The sequence below is a fragment of the Pongo abelii genome, chromosome 3 (genome assembly GCF_028885655.2).
Source record: "Pongo abelii isolate AG06213 chromosome 3, NHGRI_mPonAbe1-v2.0_pri, whole genome shotgun sequence".
NCBI classification, from domain to species: Eukaryota; Metazoa; Chordata; class Mammalia; order Primates; family Hominidae; genus Pongo; species Pongo abelii.
In genome coordinates, this window is record NC_071988.2 from 40,498,518 (window position 1) to 40,524,481 (window position 25,964).

Below are 25,964 nucleotides of genomic sequence, written 5' to 3' on the forward strand. Positions count from 1 at the left end.
AAACTCACAGAAGGCAAAACTTCTTCAATAGTTGCAATAAGAATACTATGGCCCCTCCAAAGACGGTTGTGACCCTTTAGTCCATTTTCATGCTGTACCTGAGACTGGGCAGTTTACAAAAGAAAAGAGGTTTAATGGACTTAAGTTCCACGTGGCTGGGGAAGCCTCACAATCATGGTGGAAGGCAAGGAGGAGCTAGTCATGTCTTGCATGGATGGCAGCAGGCAAAAAAAGACAGAGCTTATGCAGGGAAACTCCCGTTTTTAAAACCATCAGATCTCATAAGACTCATTACCTATCACAAGAATGGCACAGGAAAACCCCATCCCCATAATTCAATCACCTCCCACCAGGCTTCTCCCATGACATGTGGGAATTATGGGAGTTACAATTCAAGATGAGATTTGGGTGGGAACACAGCCAAACCATATCACTGGCCACGTTTATGTTACATACCCATAACTGAGTCAGCAGGGTCACCTCCTCTAACTACATAGGGTGAAAATGAGGCAAGGGCAATTGTCCAGGGAAAATCTGGATGATTTATTAAAAGATGGAGGAAAAGGATGCTGGGTAGACAAAGTCAACAGACATTCACTGCTTCACAGATTCTGAAAGACTGTGACTCACTCCTTTCTAGGGAGTATTTATTAGCTGCTTATGTGGAAAGCTGACTTACCCACTGAATGTCCAATAGAAATGGTCTGCAATATCTGTCCCTGTACAATATATGTTTTCAAAATGAATTATTTCACTTTACTGCCTCATATGGGGTTATCCATGCTGTTTTATTCACCTGGCCCACAGTGAGAGCATTTTGCATTTATTTAAACATCCATATTTTTCAGGACATTTCTCTTCCCCTGTCATATATAAGTATCTTAATGCCAAATGCACACACTGCAGAAAATGAAATGTGTTGGTGGCTTTTGTTTGGGGAAAGATTAGAGTATATAAAATCTGGCCAAGCAGACTGGAGGCTCACAGCCAGAATTATCCCAACAGAAATGGCAGGTCTCCATGCCCCACTCTTCAAAGTTCGAAAACACAAATGAGTGCAAGTCTTTGAAACTACAAATGCAAGTCCTTGAGGCTGGACGCCGCTTTCTCCCCAAAATAAAGCCAAGACCATTGAAGTTGGCATAGGTGGCTTCTAGTTGTGGCTTCTTCTAATATTTGTGCCAGCGTCCTCCTCTCTTCTCTGAGAGAGGAGAGGAAGATGAGAAAGAGGATAGGACAGAGGAGAGGAAAAGGAAGAGAAGGAAAGGAAGACAACATTACACTATACACAAAGGGCTGTCAGCATATATCTGCCATTTACACATGCTGGGACTCTCACAAATAACTGAAAATAATCATTTGGGGTGGTCTCCAAAATGAGCCTGGAAGGAACAAAACAACTTTTCCCTATCCGGCCCAATCCGCTTTATCCAGCCTCTCTTACTTATACCAACCTGATTTTGCTTAAATTATTGTCAGCCTCAGCTTTTCAAAGGAGCTTTCTTTTATGGATTTTCCATCCAGCAAATGTTTCTGTTCCACGGCTGGGCAGATCCGACCACAGCATGCTTGGCTACAGACCACAGCAGCTCACCCACAGCAGCTCCAACCTGGGGGGGCAAAGGCCAGAAGCCATTATAAGGACTCAAAGTCACCAACTTTCTCTCTCTCAAGGGCACATATTTGGCAGGATAACCTCAAACATGTTCCCAACGTTCAAAATTATTATACACAGAGGCAACAGCTTACAAGGTATCCTAAAGACAAGTGTGGACTATTCTGAGGGGAGGATTGAAATATTTAATCATTTATTGAAAAGGTTTGGCCTAGTGATTATGCTCTGTTTGTGGGAAACTGAAAAGCCAGATGTTTTAATTAACCACAGAAAACACAAGCTACAACTAAAATTTCATGAACATACTGACCTGCCCCGTGGAAAACCACAGGAATGTTCTGGCAGGGCTCAGTCTGAATTCTTGGGACACAGAGGGCTGGAATCATTCCCCTTAGGAACTCAAACAGAAAATTAACTTGCTCAATATGCTTTAAAAAGTAAAGTGAAACCCAGATTTAATCTCAAATATAAAACATTACAGGACTTCAAAGGGCACCACAAAAAGACACATAAGTGGGGGCTATAAAAAAATTCTAATGTGGTTCAGGATTTAGAATATATTTACATTGCAATGTGAACGGTGTAATAGAAATTTTTATAGGCTACATAATCCAAAGGGGAAACGAATAATCTTTCATTTCCTAATAGAGGAAATTATATATGAAACCAACATTCAACAAGTAAATCATAAATATTATCAAACGTATACTATAACTAGGCAAAAGGAATCCCTTAACTATCCTGCTGCCAAACATGTGGCCCAGCCCACAGGCGCTACCATGCTTTAGCTAGAGGAGTCAGGGCTTAAGGAAAAACAGTGTTGAAATAACTTATGCTCACTGGTGGTGCAGCTAGCAATTCTGGCACAGAAAACTCAATGAGGGAATCTTATGAAAGCAATTAGTGAACAATAAGAGCTAATAGATAAAGAAGTCTTCATTTGTTAATTATAGTAGCAGTTATGACAACATCTATATATGCCAAATATTGAAAGTCTATTCAAGAGGGGACAGGACAAATGTTATTTTCAGATACTGGGTCCACAGTTCTATTTCTGTAAATCAAAACAGTCCTCGTCACAAGTGTGCTAAGCATAATATTACATTAATCTCTACCTTCAGTTGAAACCTCAGTCCCAAAAATCATCTCGAAAGGAAGAGCAGAAAAAAAGCAAGATATCAAGTTATATATGTATGGTATGATCCCAATTTTGTTCTACAAACTGAGTGCATATAATCTAAAGACACCTAACTGTGAACAACAGCACTTTTGGGTTATGGAATGGGAAGCTATTTGTATTTTCTCTCTAGTATTTTCCAAATTTTCTACAATTAACATGTATTTTAAGAGAATTTTTAAATAAGGGGTTTCTTTTAAGACTGCAGGAATACAAATCAGAAATGGGGTATCTATGCTATATTAGCCTGATCTTTGGTCTGCCTCTTGTCTGAACAGAGCTAACAAATGAAGAAGTATTTATCTGATCACAGAAGTTCTTAATTTACACGTTCAAAACCCAAGTGTCCAGTGACACTTCCAGTGATGAACAACACTTTCCTAGAAATAAAAAATTCTTTTTTACTCTGCAAACTTGCCACAGACAGAGAACCATAGTTGTTTCCCTCCCTTACCTATCGCATCCAAACTTCTCTATCACTGGCCATGCCATAAAATTGTCCCTAAGTTAAAAGAACGGGCTGGGCACGGTGGCTTATGGCCTGTAATCCCAGCACTTTGGGAGGCTAAGGCCAGAGGATCACTTGAGCCCAGACGTTCAAGACCAGCCTAGGCAACAGAGACGCCTTGTCTCTACAAAAATTTAAAAAATTAGCCGGGCATGTTGGCACATGCCTGTGGGCCCAGCTATTTAGGAGGCTGAGGTGGGAAGGTCACTACAGCCTGGGAAGTCAGGGCTGCAGTGAGCCATGTTCCCGTCACTATACTCCAGTCTGGGAGACAGAGTGAGACCTTGTCTCAAATACATAAATAAATTAAATAAATAAAAGAATGCCTCCTGGTGTTACCTACTCACAGGAGCAGGGCCCTTAATGACTGCTGGCACACTCATTTCTGATGCTCTTGGCATCCTGAAAAACACAAGACACAATGGCGGAATCTTTACACTGGGGCCTTGGCAACCCATTGCTCTAATAAGCCCGTGCCCAGAGAGGTAAAATGTCTTTCCCTCAGCCACACAGCCAGCAAAGCAGGAATGAAGAGTCCAGATCATTTGCCTCCACTTTGACCAAGTGCTCTGTCCACCACTATGACATTTCAGCATGCACTCTTGGAAATAAAATTTGTACAAATCACGTGCAGGTATTAAATTCATACCAGCAAAACCAGAAGAACAAGACAGAAATTTATTCTACCAAAAATGAAACGCATGCAGGAGAAAAAGTGAAGACTCAATCCTAGGCTAAAAAAGACACAGCTCTGCCTAGAACATGTTCAACTAAAGAAACAATGAGTGCACTGTGCTTGGGCAGCAGGTGTCCTGAACAGAAACTGCCTATCATACCAAAAGCTTTCTGGTCCTAGCACTGGCCCCGTTGATAACACTACAGTCCCACTGTTCAAAGAAGAACAAAAGGCTTTCAACAAGATAAAACTACACCTGCACCAAGCCACCTGTGAGAGACAGGAAAGATGCATGCACCAGTGTTAGAAATAATAAATGTCTGAAGGCATCAAGTCTGGCCTCTTACTTCCAAAATGACCCAAGTCTTAAGGAAAAGACATTAGTGGTTTCAAAAATTAAGAGATGCCAGGCACGGTGACTGAGACCTGTAATCCTAGCACTTTGGGAGGCCAAGACAAGTGGATTGCTTGAGTCCAGGAGTTCGAGACCAGCCTGGGCAACATAGTGAGACCCTATCTCTACAAAAAATTTTAAAAATTAGTCCCGCATGGTGACTCATGCCTGTAATCCTAGCACTCTGGGAGGCTGAAGCAGGCAGATAACTTGAGGCCAGGAGTTCAAGACCAGCCTGGCCAACATGGCAAAACCCTGTCACTACTAAAAATACATAAATTAGCAAGGCATGGTGGCACACGCCTGTAATTCCAGCTACTCAGGTGGCTGAGGCAGGAGAATCACTTGAACCCAGGAGGAGGAGATTACAGTGAGCTAAGATAGCACCACTGTACTCCAGCCTGGGAAACAGAGTAAGACTGTCACAAAGAAAAAAAAAAAAAAAAAAAAAGCTGGGCATGATGGCACATGCCTGTGGTCCAGCTATTCAGAAGGCTGAAGTGGGAGGATTGCTTGATCCTGCGCGGTTGAGGCTGCAGTGAGCTGAGGTCTCACTGCTGCACTCCAGCCTGGGCAAGAGAACAAGACCCTGTCTCAGAAAAAAAAAGAAATAAAGAAAACAATACAGTCACTAATAATTAAAATAATCCTAATCCTTCATCGCTTATGTCCACACAGCCTTGGAGTAAGAGCAGGCTTTTTTCTCTTTTCTTCAAGATTATTTCTTTGAAACATTGCTTACTTCCACTTTTTGCGTAACATCTACCTATGGAATACACGCCACACCCATCAGAAACCCAGGAGTCTCACAAAATGGGAATAGCCTGAAAAGCCAGGGTAGAGAGGGGGACAGATGGCAATGACAAACTCAGAAACAATCCCTGAAAGGTCTTTATTGAGCTCCCTTCTCGTCATCCTTTCCCGACTGTGCATCAGGGCAACAAAGGCATGAACTGTGAGGCTGCTCATAAAGCCGCGGCCTGGGCTGATGTGATCTGGCTTTGTGAGAGCCCGAACAAATACAATGGCTCTGTCCCGCCTCAACTGAGAAGTCAGGCGCTGGGTGAAAAAAGAAAATGCTTTTTCTCCACCCAAAACCACTTCTCAAATCCCTAGCAAATATTCCCGTGACTGGATCCTGAAGGCAACACAATGTCAGCAGTTTATTTATTCCCTTTGATGCCTCAGTTCTAACAGTAAACATTAATGTCTGCAGCAGGCAAACGCAATCAGGGTCTTGTTGGTATTTCACAATGAAATCATAAGTTTGTGGTGAGTATTGTTCCAGTAACACCTTAAAGTCATTTGTAAGATAATGAGGGTAAGTTTAAATGTAGCAGTCTGATAAAATAACCTCTAACCCAAGAATCACAAAGTAGATTAAAGCTTACTGAAGTCACCAAATTATTTTTCTCAACAGAAGACTAAACAGAAATGAGAACTGGATTTGATTCACAGATTGTGAAATCCTTTTTTATTCAAAACCTTGGTCATATGTCAGTTGGTCTTTGGCCTCCGTGAATGGATCCGGCAAAATGTGCACCCAGACACTGCCACCATTTGAGGATCTTCAATGTTTGGCCAGCATTTTTTTTTTTTTTTTGAGACGGAGTTTCCCTCGTCTCCCAGGCTGGAGTGCAGTGGCGCAATCTCGGCTCACTGTAACATCCACCTCCTGGGTTCAAGCGATTCTCCTGCCTCAGCCACCCAAGTAGCTGGGATTACAGGCACGCACCACCACACCCGGCTAATTTTGTATTTTTAGTAGAGACAGGTTTCACCATGTTGGCCAGGCTGGCCTCAAACTCCTGACCTCAGGTGATCCACTCACCTCAGCCTTTTTTGTTTTTAATAATGTCACAGAGAAGGTCTCTCCTTCTCAAGCCTGATTCCAGAAATATCCACCAAGCCAATTCAACACAGCTGAAATTTCTGTCAAAATGACCAGGCAGACAAGGCAAGAAGGAACACACTGGAGCCTACTCCTCGAGGGCTGTGAAAATTTATTTAATTTTGGGAACCATTGATTTACTGCATTAACTTACTTAAAAAAAAAAGTATTGGAATATTTTTATTATAAAACTTAGATTTACAGTATTGATAAATTTACAGGTTAAAATGTCTGGGAAAGAATATAAATTGTTTGAAAGAATGAGGGCTCGTTAAAAAAAATTTTTCTTTCAAAAAGAATCTATCACAGGTAACCAAAGAAGAACTAATATGAAAACCGAAACTGGCATCCAACAAAGTCTGTGACTGATAACATTAGGGCAATTTGGAAAAGGGTTCATGTAGTAACTTTCCCTGTAGGATTTCAACTAGGGGAAGGGGAATATTAATTAATTAATAGTTTCACTAATGTTTTTAAAGCTGTTCTGAAACAAAGGATGAAGAAATTAACAGATTTAGAGGTTGTGGTTCCAGGTCTGCTACTTATGACCCAAGGATAACTAACAGCCTCTTTAACCTCTGTTCCGTCATCTATAAAACTAGGATGATACTATTAGCCAACCTCACAGGGCTGTCAACCGTTCAAACTGAATATGAAAGCATTATTGAAACTATAAAGCACTATATTCATCCAACAAATATTTACGAAGAAACCACTATGCTGCTAGATGTGGCATTACCAATACAACCATGAACACTAAGACACAGCTCTTTCTGCACCGACTGACTCTAAGGGAAGCTGTGATCTGTGGGAAGACTCAGGGGGGCTTAAAGGAACATGCAGGCGGCACCTAATCGGAATTCCAGACAAACACCAGGTATTGTGACGTTCCCAATACTTCTGGAAGGAAGTTTATCACTGAAAAGTGATAGTGTCATTTTTAATTTTGGTTGCTTGTTAGCTCATTCATTTAGTACATTTTTTTAGCGAGCAATCACTATCTATCAGGTACCATTCTAGGTGATGGAGATTGGCACTAAAAAAAAATTTCTGCTTTAATGGGGCTGACATTTTGGTCATTCTTCATCTGTAGGAAATATAAAATACATATAGGAAATAGAAACAAGCAGCAATGCTACGTCTGCTTCAATACAATGATTTTTTTAACCAAAGTATCCATGCAAAAGTGTCAAAAGGAATATTCTAACTGATCCGTATATAGTAAAATATTTTATTTCTTATTTTAATCTCCAGGCCACATTTTACAATATACCAAATAACTACCACCATATGAAGGGCGCTCTGAGGTTTGAGGGATTACAATTTATGTGTTTTGGCATACAATGCAACACTCCCCGACACTTTTTTTTTACCTCAGGAAAAAAGAACACATGCTGAAATTCATCCAGTAATAACCCCAGTTTTAATACGGGGAATATCAATTATTTTAGAAGTATTTCCTGTAGTCATTATTTTAAAGAGTAAAAAAAAATTAAATTATTTTAGAAACTAAACTCAAGTTCAACTTTAACATGCCAAAAGTCTGTCTTAGCAAAGTTTCTTTTTTTAAAAAAAAGTTTTATTTAATTAAAAGTACTGAGAACTAAGCTGTGCAGGACATGTCAGCCCTGCTGCACAAAAAATTCAATATGGGATGAAGGGGAAAGGGCTGAGGAAAGAGGGGAGAAAGAAAGAGAAGGGAAGGCACAGACATTAAAATCTACATATTAATCTCTAAAAATCTGAAAATCCATGCACTCAACAATACTAAAAGCCAATGTTCAAAATATTGCATAAAAAGGATGAATATCCAGGTAAAAGTGACCAAGATGTTACTCAACTCCAGAGCAAGGGTTCCCAAACCTGGGGTAATATGATTTGACAGTGTCCCCACCCAAGATCCCCACCCAAATCTCATCTTGAATTGTAGCTCTCATAATCCCCATGTGTCATGGCAGGGACCCAGTGGGAGGTAAGTGAATCACTGACTCATGGGGGCAAGTTTTTCCCATGCTGTTCTCATGATAGTGAGTTAAGTCTCACCAGATCGGATGGTTTTATAAAGAGCAATTCCCCTGCACACATGCTCTTTCCTGACACCATGTAAGACGTGCCTTAGCTCTTCCTTTGCTTTCCACCATGACTGTGAGGCCTCCCCAGCCATGTGGAACTGTGAGTCCATTAAACTTCTCTCTCCTTATAAATTACCCAGTCTCAGGTATTTCTTCATACCAGTATGAAAATGGACTAAGACACTGGGGTTCTTACATAAAATACAAAGCCCAAGTACTCTGCATCATTTTTCAACTGTTCCCAGATGATGCTAATACAGCCATGGTTGGGAACCACTGATTTACTGTATCTACTTAATGAGAAAAAGTACTGGAATATTTTTATTATAATAATGGGCAACTGTTTTGCTAAGTGCTTTTCATTAATCTTCACACCCATCCTGAGGTAGGAAGCGTTATTTGCCTTCTTTTAAAAGGAGAAACTTGAGCATGAAAAGGTCAAATAACTTGACTGGTGTTACACAGCTTTTAAATCAAGGGCCTGGGGTTTTAATCCACGTCTTATCCGTCCTATATTTTCTTAGCATTCTGATCTGGATCTGGTGAACTTTAGCAAGCTAATAGTCTTTCTTCCACTCTAGTCTAAGGAAGTCATATGACTACTCATCTTATTAATATACCATAGGCATTAACGTTTTCCGAACTTAAATCCCCAAATTTACCAATAAATTGTGTAATTCAAGAGGATGTGAAAAACATGTGTTAAGTGTTGTCTATTTAGAGCATTGGGGAAGTAGCAGGTTAGGTGTCTAGTTATTTTGATTAACTTCCAACTTAAGATTAGTAAAAGGCATGCTTCTGGTCTCAGGGAATAAATGTTCCCTCATCAAAACTAGACTAACTAGAAAGAAGCTGGAAACAGTGAAGTCTAGATCATTAGGAATTATTGCCAAAGCTAACACCTTTTCACAATTCCATGCTGTCATTAGTGTCATTCCTTCTATCTATACTGCCCTGCCCTAGTACTCTGTCAATTCTGCATTCCTCAAGGTCCAGCCCAAATATTACTGCCCTCATGAAGCCTTCCCCAATATAGCGACAGAAATAATTCCCGAAGGCTTTGCAATTTTCATTGCTTCTCCTATCACACATAGCAGGCTGATGGCTGATGTTCATTTCGGTAATATATATGTCTTATCCTGAAAGAATCTCTACAACATCTCACCTCCTCACCGTGTTTTGTTTGTTTGTTTGTTCTTGAGACTGAGTCTCATTCTGTTGTCCAGGCTGGAGTGCAATGGCCCGATCTCAGCTTACTACAACCTCCACCTACCAGGTTCAAGCGATTCTCCTGCCTCAGCCTCCCAAGTAGCTGGGATACAGGCAACCACCATCATGCCAGGCCAATTTTTGTATTTTTGGAGGGACGCAGTTTCACCATTTGGCCAGGTTGGTCTTGAACTCCTGACCTCAGGTGATCCACCCGCCTTGGCCTCTCAAAGTGCTGGCCCAGACCTCTCCCAATCTATTGCACCACAACTCTTGGACTTCTGTGCCCCTAACATTCTAACTCCATACTGCATCCATGCTCAAGAGACACATTTCTTTACATTTTCATATATGTAATCTTGAGGTGTGTCTTATCTTTTTTTAATGGCATCTTAAAGATGTGGGGCAATGTTTATCTTAAAATTGTTAACATACAGTGGTGGCTCTTACAAAGATGCCACCTTACAGTCAACACATTGCAGAGACTATCTTAGTGCATCTTCCCTTCCGCTGCTCTACAACAGTGCTGTTCAACAGAACTTTCTTCAATTATGGAAATGTTCCATATTTGTATTGTTCAATACAATAGCCACTAGGCACACGTGCCTTGAAATGCAGCTAACTAGCATGACTGAGGAGCTGAATTTTTAACTTTATTTAATTTTAACTAATGAGATTTACCTACATGTTTATCAGTTTATTTCTTCATCATTCCTTTTTGCATCTCAGCCCTTCCTCCTGGAATCTCTCCTTCCTGAAGTATATCCTTTAAGAAGTTTCTTAGAAAAGATCTTCTGTGGTAAAATCAGGTTTAGGTTTTTCTGAAAGCGTATTTTGCTTTTTCCTTGAATGACAGCTTTTTTGGCATACAATCAATATTTGCTTTTAGCGTTTTGAAGATATTTTTCCACTAATTTCTAGCTTCCATTGTTGCTATTGGGAAGTCAGCTCTCAGTCTGATAAACAATCAGCCTTTTTTTCTGGCTGTTCTTAAAGATGGTCTTCTTATTTTTTTTTTTAAGTGAATTAAAGTTTCTTTATGTCTAGTATGAATTTTTTTATTTATATGTTGTGCTTCCCTTATCTGCCCATAAATTACTTAAATTTAAGGAACACTGGCCATTTATGTCATTCATAAACTCTCTCTGGAAATTATATATACATTAGATCTTCAAATAGTACTCCTAACCATTTACTCATTATCTTTCTGGAACTCAGAAGAGATCTCATCATGACCGTTATATCCTTCAACTACTTTCATGTTTTTCTTCTCCCTTATGCTACTTTTTGGTTAATTTCTTCAAACTTTTTTTCTAGTTCATTTTTCTAGTTCACCTATTTCTAATCTAATTTATTTAGTTTTTATTTCGACAGCTCTAATATTTCCTTAGGTCTTGGTTTTCCAAATCTGCCTGATCAATTTTGCACTTAGTTGTGATTACATGTTTTCCTTCTTAAAAGATTTCATACCTAGTAATTTTATATTCTGTATCAGATAATTCTAATATCTAAAGTCCTTAGGGTTCTAAATCTATTGTTTTTCACTTCTTTTTTTTTTTTTTTTTTTTTTTTTTTTTTTTTTTTTTTGAGATGGAGTCTCACTCTGTCACCCAGGCTGGAGTACAAGGGACGCAATCTCCATTCACTGCAAGCTCTGCCTCCCACGTTCACACCATTCTCCTGCCTCAGCCTCCCGAGTAGCTGGGACTATAGGCACCCACCACCACGTCCGGCTAATTTTTTTTGTATTTTTAGTAGAGACGGGGTTTCACCGTGTTAGCCAGGATGGTCTCTATCTCCTGACCTCGTGATCTGCCCACCTCAGCCTCCCAAAGTGCTGGGATTACAGGCATGAGCCACCGTGCTCGGCCTTCACTTGTTTCTGATGACTCGCACTCCTGATGGCTTGTTTTCTTGTAAGACTGGAGATCTTTGATTCTGAATGCCGATTTGGTTGATGTTAGTCAGGAAAATCCTAAGGTCTAAAGTGAAGATGCCTTCCTTCTGAAAGGATTTGCACTTGCTTCTGCCAGAAGCCAAAGGGCACTATCTTCCTAGAGCCACTTTAGCTCCTCTTACAAATAAGTACTGGTGGAATGCAGGCTCTTATACCTTGCCACTGACCCAAGACTTAGTCTCTAACCACAATGGTGATATTACAGGTGGAGTATCCCTTATCCACAATGCTTGGGACCAGAAGTGTTTTGGATTTCAAACATTTTCAAATTTTGGAATATTCTGCAGAATATATACTTGCTATGCCATCCTAATCCAAAAATCATGAGCATTTTCCTTTGAGTTTCATGCCCATGCCCCAAAAGCTTCAAATTTCAGAGTATTTTCAATTTTAGATTTTCAGATTAGGGATGTTCAACCTGTAGCATTTGCTCTTCAGGTAACCTATCTTTTGTGTTTGCTTACACATAAAGCTTGGGTTTTACCTTACCCTTTGATGCTTGGTTGAACTACTTGAAGTGAGAGACTTTGGAGCTGTCTAGTTCTTATGGCCTCAGAAGTACATTAAAAAATGTTTTATCCAGAATATAATGCTTTAGTGGAAAAGTGTGTTATTCAGTCTACAGTACTGCTAGGAACCTAAGCAGTATTAGTCTTAAACTAATCATCTTCTCCCAAAACCTACTTTTCCTCCTTTGTTACACATTTTGCTAAATGGCACCATTCACTCTCACCCAAATCTGCAACCAAAAATTATAGGTACCAGTGACCCTTCTCTTTCCTCTACTATCTCATCTGTAACTAGGCAACAAGTCCGGAAATCTTACCAATCAAAAGTAGGTTTCCATTTATGTTTCTGATCTTGGCACCTAGTAGTACAATCTTAATCTTCAAGGCCAAGTCAAGATAAATGAGGCAGAATTAAAACCTAAATCCTGCATTCTTATTAAATGAAGGAGCTTTAATATGAAGGAAGCATAGAATACAGGAAAGTGGAGGAATCGAGTTTCACGCAGATCTAAAAAGAACTGGCACTCCGGCTGTCAGAAACATAATCACATTTTCGAGGAGGGGTTTAATTTTAGTGAAACAAAATTATCTGTCATGATAAATTAATATTAATTTGAATTTTATTGGTTTTGTAGTTTTGTTTGAATTTGCTCTATAAATCTATCACTGCTTTACAGTTAAGTAAGAGCTAGAAGCGTAAGGAGTTTATACCTAGTTTATATTGAAGCTCCTTCATAATAAAAATATTTATTACTGAGGATTTGTGAGAAATTTTTCCTTTAAATAGAGGTCCATAAATTACTGAGATTTAAGAAACAAGGCTTTTTATATACTTCACCACTCTTGATACATTTATCATTCTCTCCATAAATGAATGGAGAGAAATGGAACACAATTGCACATGCAAGAAATCATTTGCTAAACTCTAATTTCTCCCCAGTTCTCCAGCTGTTTGAATTATGTCATTACTGATTAACCTTTGGAGGCAGCAAGCCTTGTTTTTTTCCTCCAATAGGGACGGCTTCTAATAGGAAAAATGGCTGGAAACACTGCTCTGCCCAGCTCCTACCATTATATCCGCTTCCACCAGAATTTGTAAAATAACACAAATGTACCTGCCAATAGTACAACCAATCAAAGGATGGTCCTTGCCTTAAGGAAGTCCATTTCCTGGTTGCGTTTCCATAACCAGGAATTTTGGGAAATACGGCATTGTTTTTCTGAATGAGTAAGGAAACTACCAATCATTTCTTTTAAACTTCTAGATTTTTATTCTCTATGGACTGTAAACTTTCACATCTTCATTTTAAAAGTCCTGTGCCATAATTTTACCCTACAATTCCTGTCTCCCTGAAGTGTGTAAAACCAAGCTGTAGCCCAACCCTCTCATGCACACTTTATCAGGATCTCTTGAGACTGTGTAACCTAGACGACAGTCACTTCTACTGGTTCAGAATAAACCTCTGTAGACATTTTGGCAGAATTTGGATGTTTCCCATATTCAGTGTTTTTTGGTCCCAAAACTGATTAAAAATTACCTTGTGTTTTAAAAGCCCTATGCCAAGATAAAACTTTCTCTCTCCAATATACGTGCTCATGTGTCAACATCTATGTTTCTCCTCCCACAAGGTCCAACTCAAACAGAACCAAAAGGGAGACCACAGCATATCCATGCAATCCCTGGCTGGACACAGGGGGCACCCTAGGGCCTGAAGTTATGCAGCTGACTGGCAGAGGTCAGTACCCAGTTCTACCCAGTGTGGCCACCCGATCCAACTCTGTGACTGATTTTAAATCATAAGTAGTTTGAAAAAAGACTTAAAATTAATGGGTTTGGTCATCATTAAAGTTCATTTTTAAACGTCAAGTAATTTAACATTTTACTAACAATAACTTGAGGATATCCACAGTGTATGAAACACCAACTCTTGTTTCACTAAAAGTCTAATGAAAGTTTCTCAAATTCTGAAACCTAATTCCAGGATTCTTATTTGGAACTGTTTTTTTGTTTTTGTTTTTTTTAATCAGAGTACATTAACTCAGGGGGAAAATGAGATTATCTTTTGATTCAGAGAGAAACAGAACATTCTACTGATAGTTTAAAAATAACACAGTGACCACAGGTAACTGTAATTCAGCAATTCTCAAATTCAGATTCTGGGTCAGGGCACAAGATTATGCGTCTTTAACAAGCACAACTGATTATAATGCTGATGGTCAAGAGGAAACTTGATGGGAAACACTGATCTATTCAACACTTTTTAAAAGTAAACTTTTGTACTATTTCTACCTAGTCAAGAAAATAAAGAAGGAAGGAGAAAGGAGGACGAATAAGAGAGAATCCAAAAGACACACTACCCAGACAGACTACTCAGACAGACGAGACAGTCAGGCAGACATGGTGCTACCCGTCAAGCATGCAGGAAAGTAGCTTTCATGGAATAACATTCCTAAACTCTTGCCTAATAAATTATGCTGAGAGCTGCTGCTAAGAATTTTTTAAACCAACTCAAAGCAGAAAAGGAGCTATTCACCCAGTCAACAGGTGAAATCAAGTCACAGACTAGTATAGGGTTTGGCAGATTTCAGGCCCTCCAGAAATATGTTTAATTAAGAAGCAACTCCAGCTCTAGCTAGGAATCTATTTAACCACAAAAGTGAAATCATAATGAATTTGATCGTATCTTATTTTTCCCCTGTGTTTGTTTCCTTAGGGCATCTATAATGGCTGAATTGGAAATGGAACCACAAGTATTATAACAATATTTGTTGGAAAGTTCATCCTGTATTTTAGTAGTATATAAGTTGACAGATATGGCTTTATGAATTGTTCTCGAGACTTAAAAAAAAAAAAAAACCCTGAACTTTGTAAAAATTACATCCATTATCCACCAAGTAACATTTGCAAGCAAAACCTTCTACTAGAAAAAATGGGTGCGAAAATAGGAAAAGGAGAAGAACAAGAGGAAGAAAAGGAGAACAGGACGTACAATTAATTGGGAAAAAAAATCATGAGTAAAGAAGTCGGAAATAAATGTAGCTAAAAATACAAACTGCTACTTTATGGTCCAGATATTGTAATATATCATTTTTAACATAAAAGAAAAACAAATCCTCAACAGACTTCCTATAAAGGAAATTATCAGAGTTCCCGAGTACACCAGGGGTCGAGGGAAGAATCTCCGTGTGCTCCGAGTATCAATAGCCAGTCCAGCTTCATTCACTCATTCATTCCTTTTCTTTCATTTCAAGAGAACATTCAAAAGTGTTTTGTTTTATTTATTTTATTCAAAGGGAAATCCTCATGTGACACTAGCGGTCAAAATAACTTGTATTTGTAAGTTAATGTCTGCTGTAAATCTGAGTACACAATTGTCTTTCACAGAAGATGGAGCAAAGTATTACGGAAAGTTCATTGGCTTCTGAGTCTGAGATAAATGGGTTCAAATCCTGAATACGTTCCTTATCTGTGTGATCTTAAGACTCATCGTTTAATATTCTGAGTCAGTTTCCTCCTCTATAAAACAAGAATCAGATGGGGCACAGTGGCTCACGCCTGTAATCTCAGCACTTTGTGAGGCCGAGACAGGCGAATCATCTGAGGTTAGGAGTTCGAGACCACCCGGACCAACATGGGAAAACCCCGTTTCTACTAAAAATACAAAATTAGCCTGGAATGGTGGTGTACGCCTGCAATCCCAGCTACTTGGGGGACTGAGGCAGGAGAATCGCTTGAACCCAGGAGGCAGAGGTTGCCGTGAGCCGAGATTACACCACTGTACTCCAGCCTAGGCGACAGAGAGAGACTCCATCTCAAAAAAAAAAAAAAAAAAAAAAACAAGGATCATAACATCCACCTTCCAGATGGAGAAGGGATTAGGGATAAATTGTTTTAAAGCACTTGGCACAGTGCCTGGCACACAGCAAGTGGCGATTTCTATCATCTTGCACACCTGCTGCATTTCCCCAAGGGCTCCAGAATTTTCTGGTGTAGGCAGGTCAGCAGAAGGCAAATCTTCCCCCGACTATTTTTCCCTGGACTACTTTGTACTCTCTTTCAGGCTGCAAAGAGCTCCTGCATGAAAACCCTCTTCAAATGACCTTCTAACACTAGGCTTGTGAAAGCCAACAGGCCCTTGGGAGCAAAGAGAACTTTGTCTACCATTGAACTGGAGTGAAAGAAGCCCAAGAATTCATCCCTAAATTTTTCACCCCTAGAGCAAGCTAATCCCAAACGTTCTACCGATAGGTGGGAGAGTGGAATGAGAAAATATGAGAGGTGGGATTGTAAACTTGCTTCACCACCCACACCAAGCCATCAGCACACACAACTGCTGCGATGCATGGATCTTCCTGAAATCCAGACCAGACCAAGATATGCCAAGAAACAATACAGGGGCAGTAAGAAAGAAGCTGCCAGTTCTTCGCAAATTTCCATGGCTCTTAGGTGAGAGCTACAATTCCAGGCCGTGCAGTGGCTCACACCTGTAATCCCAGCACTTTGGGAGGGATGAGGTGGGTGGCTCACTTGAGGTCAGGAGTTCGGGACCAGCCTGGCCAACATGGTAAAATCCCGTTTCTACTAAAAATACAAAAAATTAGCTGGGCGTGGTGGCACACACCTGTAATCTCAGCTACTCAGGAGGCTAAGGCAGGAGAATCACTTGAACCTGGGAGGCAGAGGTTGCAGCGAGCCGAGATTGCACCACTGCACTCCAGCCTGGGCAACAGAGTGAGACTCCATCTCAAAAACAAAACAATCAAACAAACAAAAGAGCCACGGACTCCAGAGTACATTTCCCAAGGTAATCTTACTTGTAATTAAGAGAAGTGGGGTATTTGTGGGGACAAAAAAATGGACTCTGGAGCCAGACTGCCTGGGTTCAAAGCCTGCCTCCACACTCTCCAAGCTGTGTGGCCTTGGACATGTCATGCAGGATAGGCACAATGATACCAACTAACTCACAGGGCTGCTGTCAGAATTAAATAAGACAGCAAAAGCACCTTAGTTGGCTATTATTACTATGAAAATTACATCCATTTCCCATTAATGAGTCAGAGATGAAAAGAGTATATTCTTTTCTCAGAAAAGGATTCCTATTTCTCTAAGAGTTTATGTCTGAGAGGCTATGCCCAAATGGAATCATATTTTAGACACACTAAGAAGTCATTCTGGTTTGTTGAAAGCAGTAGCTCTATGTTACAGTGGCATCAGGAACATCTGGAAAATTTTTCCAAAAGGTACATGTCTGGGCAACAGGTCTGGTTTGGAGCCCAAAATGTGTATTTTGACAAAGCGATGTCATTCTAATGCACACATGGAGGTGAGAAACACTGGTTGAAACCAAGTCCCAACACTATAAGACAGGTCTTTCCCAGGAGGATGGGAATAGTTCAAGGGTGTTGAGGGGTATCACTGCCCACAAAAATGCCTCTGCAACCTGTATGCTGCTGCCTGAAATTCTTTTAGCAGGATTTTTTTTGTAGCACAAACAAGAAATACATTTTAAACTAGAAAAGGAACTAACATCGATTGAGCAACTACTACATTCCAGGCCTTTTACCCATCTGTCCTGTTTCTCAAGGTCACCCCACAGCACGGTTACTGTACAAACGAGGAAACTGAGGAGCAGGGAGGTTACTAGCGTAGCCGAGATTCCATCTCAGGTGTGTCTGCCTCCCGCACCACCCTGCCTCCTAGTCTATGACCTGGGCTCAGGAATCCCGGACACAGTTCCAAATCAAGGACATGAAACTGACTAAAAGGGAAGCTTTACACCCACCCCACATCACCCTCAGGTCCTCTCAGGTTGTACTGAACCAGGATCAGACCTGAAGTTTAAAGATGTAGGAAGGAGTTCTCCACTCCCACCTTGCCACCTCCTCCAAGAGAGGACTGTAGGGCAAGTCTCAAACTCACTAGGCCTTAATGCTGCATCTGTACAAGAGAAATGTATTAGCCTTAAATCGACCTTTCCCTTTCTCTATCTCTCTCTTTTTCTTTCTCTCTCTCTCTGATAGGAAACAGGAAGGAAGAAGGGAAGGGAACAGATGAATTAATATAAAGTCAGATAAAAATGGAGAAAATAACTCAATCTACCTCAAAAGGGCTATTTTTCTATGAAGCGCAAATAAGATCACAATATACACAGTAATATTAGCCGACTTACTTAACTAATTCTGTAAATCTGCCAAGACAACAACCCACAGAGATGAGTATTAACATTCCCATTTTTCAGATGACAAAACTGAAATGGAAAAAGGTAAAAATAACGTGTCCAAAGAACTACAGTTTATGAATGCAAATTCAAACCCAGGATTATATCTAACCTTTTCAACTCTTAGGCCTAGTATCCTATCTTGTCGATAAAATCACTATGTAATCTGTCAATTCTTATAGAGATATTACTTTTCCCTTACTAGGAAATTTTCATGAGCTATAAAGTGCCTCTAAGCTGCAGAAAAAGCAAAGGGATGTGAATAGTCTATAAACTGCAATCTCATCCCTGGAATAAGTAAGAGAAGCTTGTAATCCCATTTTCAGCTTAATGAATAGAAAATAAATAGAAGCATCCAAAGAAAATGAAAGCAAGCAAGAAATAACATTAAGGAAGGAAGCAATAGGCTTAAGGGAAAAAAAAAAAAAGAAGAAGAAGAAAACATCACAGGATGCTGTTTTGCAGATACTGGAGAAACAATGCTTTTGGGAAAACATCAAGGATGAAAAACAAGGCCACGGAGGTGATTCAGACAACAGTAATGCAGTGATCCAGGGCCCAGGGCAAGTTGGCTGTAAGGAACGGGTGGGGGCCTCACAGGTGCTGCCGGCCTGGACAGGGAAGACAAGGGCCTGGGATCAGCAGGCCTTGGAAAGGAAATGATGGAAGCCCGTAGCTTATGAAGTGATTAGTCAGAGTGCTTGAAGAACACTATGCATATTCCCATTTCGCTCCCTGCAAATGATAGGACATGACCAGAGATTCCTTAACAGAGATGACTTTTTAAATATTAGATAAACCAGACGCATGGAAATTTTCTCTCCAGAATGCACTCTAGTTAGCAATTAGAATGACAGAGGAGACTTCAGGAAGCTGAAGATTGCAGCAGAAATAACCAGCAGTTAGGAGACCCAGGTTCAAGATACGGCTCCACCACTAATGCCCTGGGCTTGGCCGCCGTGGGCAAATCCCTCAGCGACTCAATCCATCAGAGTCCAAGAGAAACGTGGGACAGGATGACCTCTAAGAGGCTGTGTTTGGTGACTAACTCCCTTCCCTGGTCTCCCTCTCACACTCTTTCATCTCACATTGCAATGAGCTCTCCAATATACTTCTAGCTCAAAGAGAGGGAGGGAAGGAGGAAGGGTGGCCTAAGGATGACAAATGTGCTTAAACCTCAAAATGCCTTACAAGAACTGAAAATCCAAAATATAAATCAAACTAATAAAGCCAATGAAAATGACATCTACCATTTATTGAACCATTACTATGTGCCAGACACTGTCCTAAGTACCTTGCATGCATTAGCTCACTTAATCCTTATGACGACCCTCTAAGGAAGGAGGTAGATAAGTAACTTGTCCAAGTGACACAGCTTGTGGTTAAGCTGAGATGTGAATGTGGCCTCCTGAGCCTGACCTCTTAATCATTATACCCACAGCATTAACTTTGGGGATAAGACTACCCCAGCTAATTATGATATGATTCCTCTTTGCTTTAGAATGAAATTACACCAACTCAAACTGACAGCATGTATTACAGAATGCTGCAGCTATGATCCTCTTCCCCAGCAAAAAAAAAAAAAAAAAAGTGGTAAGTTTGGAATTGTGATTTGGCAAATATACAGCTTGGGTGAAACCATGACTTTCATAGACACTGCTCGTTTATTCTGGAATCTCTGAGTCGAAGCCCAAAGTCTCTCTCAAAAGTACAGCATTCAGCCGGGCATGGTGGCTCATACCTGTAATCCCAGCACTTTGGGAGGCTAAGGTAGAATAACTCCTTGAGCCCGGGAGTTCAAGACCAGCCTGGGCAAGATGGCGAAACTCTTCTCTACAAAAAATTTCAAAATAAGCCGGGTGTAGTGGCAGGCACCTGCAGTGCCAGCTACTCAGGAGGCTGAGGTGGGAGGATTGTTTGAGCTCAGGAATTGGAGGCAGCTGTGAGCTAAAATTGTGCCACTGCACTCCAGCCTGGGTGACAAAGCAAGACCCCATCTCTAAAAAGATAAAAATAAAAAATAAAGTACAACATTCCAGACACCAGGGACAATGAGGACCCCACACAGCCAACTTCTTATTTACTCAGGAGAGTAGGTGAGGCCCAGAAATGTTGAAAGAGTGGCTCCAAGTTACACAGGTAATTAGAGAGAAAACTAAAGCTAGAATGTTGAGCCTCCCAAGTTCCAGTTTAAAGTTCTTTCAATTCTTTAAAAACAAAACCCATGTCTCCTATCCCTTATTTTTTTTTTTCCGCTTATTATAGAAACTTTCAAACACAAACAAACGTAGAAAGAACGAATGAACCCCCGTACAGCCAGCCATCATCCAACTTCAATGATTATTAACTCATGGGGAATCTTACTTTATTTCCACATTTATCTACTCTCCCCACCTCATCACCACCAGTTGCTTTGAAGTAAATTCCAGGCATCACACATCCTTTCATCCACAAATATTTCAGCATATATCTCTTAAAAAGATAAAATTTTTAAGAGACACTCTAAAGCATAACCACAATAGTATTAACACACCTATAAAAATTAACAATAATTTCTTAACATCAATTATCTGATCAGTGTTCAAATTTCCCCAACTGTCTTTTTTTTTTTTTTTTTTTTTTTACAATTTGTTGAATCACAATCTACACATAGATTGTGTATTGAATCACAGTCTACACACAGCAACTGGTTAAAGTATTTCTTAAATTTCTTTTGATCTCTAGGTCTCCTATTCATCTCTCTGTCTCCCTTTTTTCTAACAATTGATTCATTGATAAAATCAGATCAATTGTACCATGGGGACAATTCTGTCTCAAAGTCTGGATTTTGCTTTCTTTTTATCTCCCCACAACGCTCTTCATTGTACCTTGCATAAAGGAAGTGAGCTTAGACTCACCCATATGCATTCCTTCTCTCTCTATCTCATCCTCTACATACACACACATACATGCTCATCATAAAATAATTTAAGAGAACAGGCAAGGCACAGTGGCTCCTGCCTGTAATCCTGGTACTTTGGGAGGCTGTGGCGGGAAGACTGCTTGAGCCCTGGAGTTTGAGACCAGCCTGGGCAACATGGCAAGACCATGTCTCTACGAAAAAATAAACAAAATTAGCCGGGCAAGGTGGCACACACCTGTGGTCCCAGCACTCGGGAGGCTAAGGTGGGAGGACCGCTTGCTGGAGCCTAGGAGTTTGAGGCTACAATGAGCTCTGATCATACCACTTCACTCTAGCCTGGGCAACAGAGTAAGACTCTGTTAAAATAAATAATAAATTTTATTTAATTGTTGATTCAATTCAACAAATATCCACTGAGTATCAATAAAGGCAAGGTGTGTGGAATAACAAGGTGAATAAGATATGATCCTTATCTCTGGGAAGATACAATCCAAGAAAGGTGATAAGCTCTATAATGTTAATTCAAGGAAGATAAGTGAGAACTATTTAAGAGGACTCTAGAAGAATTTCCAGGATAAGGTAAGACCTAGGCTAGACTTTGAAAATGGCAGTTTGGGCCCAGATGGAGCAACATGCAATGTGACATAGACGACAGCTTGGGTAATGCCAACAAGGCAGGGATGATTCCGGCGGATTTTAAAACAACAGCAGCACACATGGGTAAAAGATCTGGTGGGGGAAAGAGTATGGTAATGACAGACTACATATCTGCTGAGAGATTTGAGAATCATCACGCATTTTTGAATAGGGGAATAGCTCTGGATCTGTATTCTAAAGCATTAGTGAGTGTATTAGAAGTGAGGATTCCAGTTTGGATTTCAATAATCCACCTGATGGGTCCCTGCACTAGGTCAACAAGAATGACCAAAGAGAGAAGGAAGTGACATGGTTTATCAACCAAATACCTGGGGCCAGGAGGCAGGAGGAGTAAAAGATAATATAAGCTGATTTTCAGCTTTCAGAGAAAGAAGGTTATTTTCTTAAGGAAAAGAAAAATTATCCCTATAGTTCCTCAAGAAAATATATACACCTTTCAGATCATAAACAAGTGTCAGTCAAAAATTCTTGTCAACAGTGATAATGGGCATCCTGGACATCTTGACTTTAAGCTAAATACAACAGATCCTAGGGAACACTGGACCAATCCACTTTCTTCAATATGGTCATAATCTTATTTCAATTTTTCTGAGGCCTTCCATACTCTGGACATGTGAATCTGAGGCAAACATGTATTTTCCACGTTAATTCTATTTTTTAGAAAATGAGAGAGAAAAAGAAATTCAAGTCTAAAAATTTTGAGATCACCTTTACACTCCAAAACCTCAAACAACATACTTCTATAGCTTTGTATTCAACCTACGTGAAATATAAACGTTCTCTAACGTTTCAAAAACAAGGAACGTAGATGGAAGGAAATTAATTATAAAGAAAAGTCTATAAGATCTATAAAGGTGGGGGTACCTTAAACAAAATGCTTGGGACCAGTAGAGTTTCGGATTTTGTATTTGGAAATATCTGCATAAAGAGGTATCTTGGAGATGGAGCCCAAGTCTAAACATGAAATTCATGTTTCATATATAACTTATACACATAGCCTAAAGGTAATTTTACACAATATTTTTAATAATTTTGTGCATGAAACAAAGTTTTGACTGGTTTGACCACCACCCGTCACGTGAGGTCAGGTGTGAAAGTTCCCTCTTGTGGCATCACAATGGCAGCTAAAAAGTTTTGGATTCTGGAGCACTTCAGATTTTCACATGAGGGGTACTCACCTTGTACACTGAGATAAAATGTAAGCAGTGTGCACATTACAATCTCTGAATCCACAACTGATTTTGAAACTATACACAAATAATTATCAGTAGTTTAGGACTACAGAGTTTCAAGACACTGACACAGGACGCAAAAGAAGGCTCCTTTGATTCAGAAGAGATCCCTAGATACATAATTTTCCTTTTATCTAAGAGACCACAATAGTTTCCCTTTGTACCAGACAGCACAAACCCAATTAAGTGTTTAATAGATACTTTCTGTGATAAGTCCCTTTGAAAAGCAAAACAAAACAAAACCTTATATAGATTGCCTGAAAAAGTGAAGTAATATCACTTCTCCTTAAATGTTAACCTTTAAATAACTAAAACAGCTAGTTTATCCTCTGGACTTAAAACCCTACAACACACTAGCTTTAACATATATATAAAGGGTAAATTCCAGATGTTCTAAGAGCCAATAGAAGGTTATGACTTAAGAGGTTGATTCTTTTAATTTAGAAATAGTCCTAAGTGATCTTTTAAACATGGCTGTTTTTTAGAGGGCTAGACTAAATCCAGGTGTTTAAGTACATATTAAAATTAACATAGAGTCCATCTTCAGGGAATAATTCTGGATTTCACTTTTTTTAAGCTTTTATTTTACATAGATCTTTAAGTGAGAATATTTTCCCTTTAGCCCCATTTGCAGAGAGATTCACCATCAGAGCAGTAAACCACTTCCCAAAGCCATGAACCCTCTAACACTTTCCTCACAAAAATAGCAATTATTTTATATTTTATTTGACCAGTTGAGATGTCCGCAAGGCACCCATGTGGGAGAGACAGTTAGAATCCAAAGAACCCCAGGTGTGCCATTGTAGCGGTGTAGCAAGTCACTTAACTGTTTCCTCACTGCACAGGAGGGTCCCTAAGAGTACCCATCTTTCAAGGATGCTACAAGGACTATCTTGGATTCTCTGATCCTCCAACACAAATTGGGGATCTTACCATCCAATGCTATTCTCACACCAACTACCCAGAAGGAGTCAGAGGCCACAGGTCAAGGGCTCAGTCCTACAAGACTGCCCTCACCCAGGGGCCACCATAAGTACTACATCCCTAGGTTACTCATGTAACCAAGTACCCCGATAGTTCTCAGAATCGTTTTTTTCTCTCTCTCTTCTTATCTCTTTCCTCTGTTTCCTCACTTCCTACTTAGCTCTTTAGTAATGCAATTATAGCCTTTTACCTCATCTTCACCAGATACTCCCTACTTGAGCAAGTTCATCTAACTACGTGCTTAGAAATTCCAGAGCAGAACTCTCACCCACCAGGAGGTTGCCTCAAGAGACAAGACGTCAATTTATAACCCAAGGTATGCCCACTATGAAACTCTCTCCACCTGGGGAGTTTTCGGCCACTTTTACAACACAGTTCAGTCCATGAAGGTACCAGCAGTCACCAGCTCGATCGCCCAGTAGATAAGACACTGAAGCAAGTACACGAATCCCTCCACCTGCTCGCTTCCTCCCCTGCAAGCCATTCATGCCAGCATGTCAGGCCCCCTTTTAAAAGTACCCACTTTCTGCTCCAAAAGGGAAGCAGTACTCGTAAAGCAAGAAGGCTGTAGTTCTTCCGCTAAGCTAGCTTTGGAATAAAAAGTCACTTTCAGCCAGGCATGGTAGCTCACGCCTGTAATCCCAACACTTTGGGAGGATGAGGCGGGAAGATCACTTGAGCCCAGGAGTTTTAAACCAGCCCGGAGCTGTATTCTACGGGTAACAAAATGGATCTGGATCTATGGGCAAAATAATGAGACCTCACCTCTACAAAAAAATCAAAAAATTAGCCAGGCATAGTGGCGTGTAGCTGTAGCCCCAGCTACTTGCGAGGCTGAGGTGGAAGGATCACGTGAGTCCAGGAGGTGGAGGCTGCAGTGAGCCAAGATTGCACCACTGCACTCCAGCCGGGTCAACAGAGTGAGACTGTCAAAAAAAAAAAAAAAGCAAAGACAGGTGCGGTGGCTCAGTGGCTTACACCTGTAATCTCAGCACTTTGGGAGGCTGAGGCAGGCAGATCATTTAAGGTCAAGAGTTTGAGACCAGCCTGACCAACATTGTGAAACCCTGTCTCTACTAAAAACACAAAAAATTAGCCAGGTATGGTGGCACATGCTTGTAATCTCAGGTACTACTCAGTAGGTTGATGCAGGAGAATCGCTTGAACCCGGGAGGCAGAGGTTGCAGTGAGCCAGGATCGCACCACTGCACTCCAGCCTGAGCAGAAAAAAAAAAACCGTTTTATACCAGACCTTGCTCTTGTTAACTGGACTCTGCAAGTGGTGGGCAACTGAACCTGCATTTTGGGGTTACACCCACACTTCTGTCTTGGCTACAAATTTGGGGGTTTCCACATAAGCCCTCCCAGGTTCAATAATTCACTAGGTTGGCTTATAGAACCCAGGAAGACACTTATGTTTATTTGCATATACATAAAAGTTTATCAAAAAGGATATAACTCATGAACAGTCAAATGGAAAGGATGCACCAGGCAAGAGGTGGGGGCAGGCGCACAGTTTCCAAGCCCTCCTGGAGCATGCCACCCTCCCAGCACCTTCGTGTGCTCACCAACCCAGAAGCTCGCCGAATCTCACTGTCTACTATGGAGGCTCCATTATGTAGGCATGATTGGTTAAATTATGAATCCTTCTCATCTCCCTCGAGGTCTGGAATGGGGCAGAAAGTTCTAACCCTCTAAACATGCTTTGGTCTTTGTGGTGACCAGGCTCAACCTGAAGATAACTACCCACAACAACCCCCAAGAGTGAATGATTAGCACATGAAAGACACTCTTACCACTCAGGGGACTCCAAGGGTTTTAGGAGCTCTGTGACAGGAACCAGGGACAAAAACCAAATGTTTATGTTTTTTATTTTATCACAGACTAAATGTACAAGTGGTGCCTATGCATATTTTTATTAATCTAAAACAGTAGTGAATAATGCAAGTGCCTCCTCAGCACT

At 40.4% G+C, this 25,964-nt stretch overlaps 1 protein-coding gene across 21 annotated transcripts in view; it reads right to left on the reverse strand.

Annotated features, from left to right (window-relative positions):
• The window catches only part of APBB2 (amyloid beta precursor protein binding family B member 2), a 398,765-nt gene that overhangs the window by 325,676 nt on the left and 47,125 nt on the right, over positions 1-25,964 (reverse strand). For 16 of the 21 annotated variants that reach the window (NM_001133964.2, XM_063723212.1, XM_024245652.3 and 13 more), the window contains 1 exon segment: positions 1,455-1,610. The exons of 2 other annotated variants lie outside the window; for them this stretch is intronic. The gene's annotated coding sequence lies outside the window, so the exon portion shown is untranslated. 21 annotated transcript variants of the gene reach the window in all.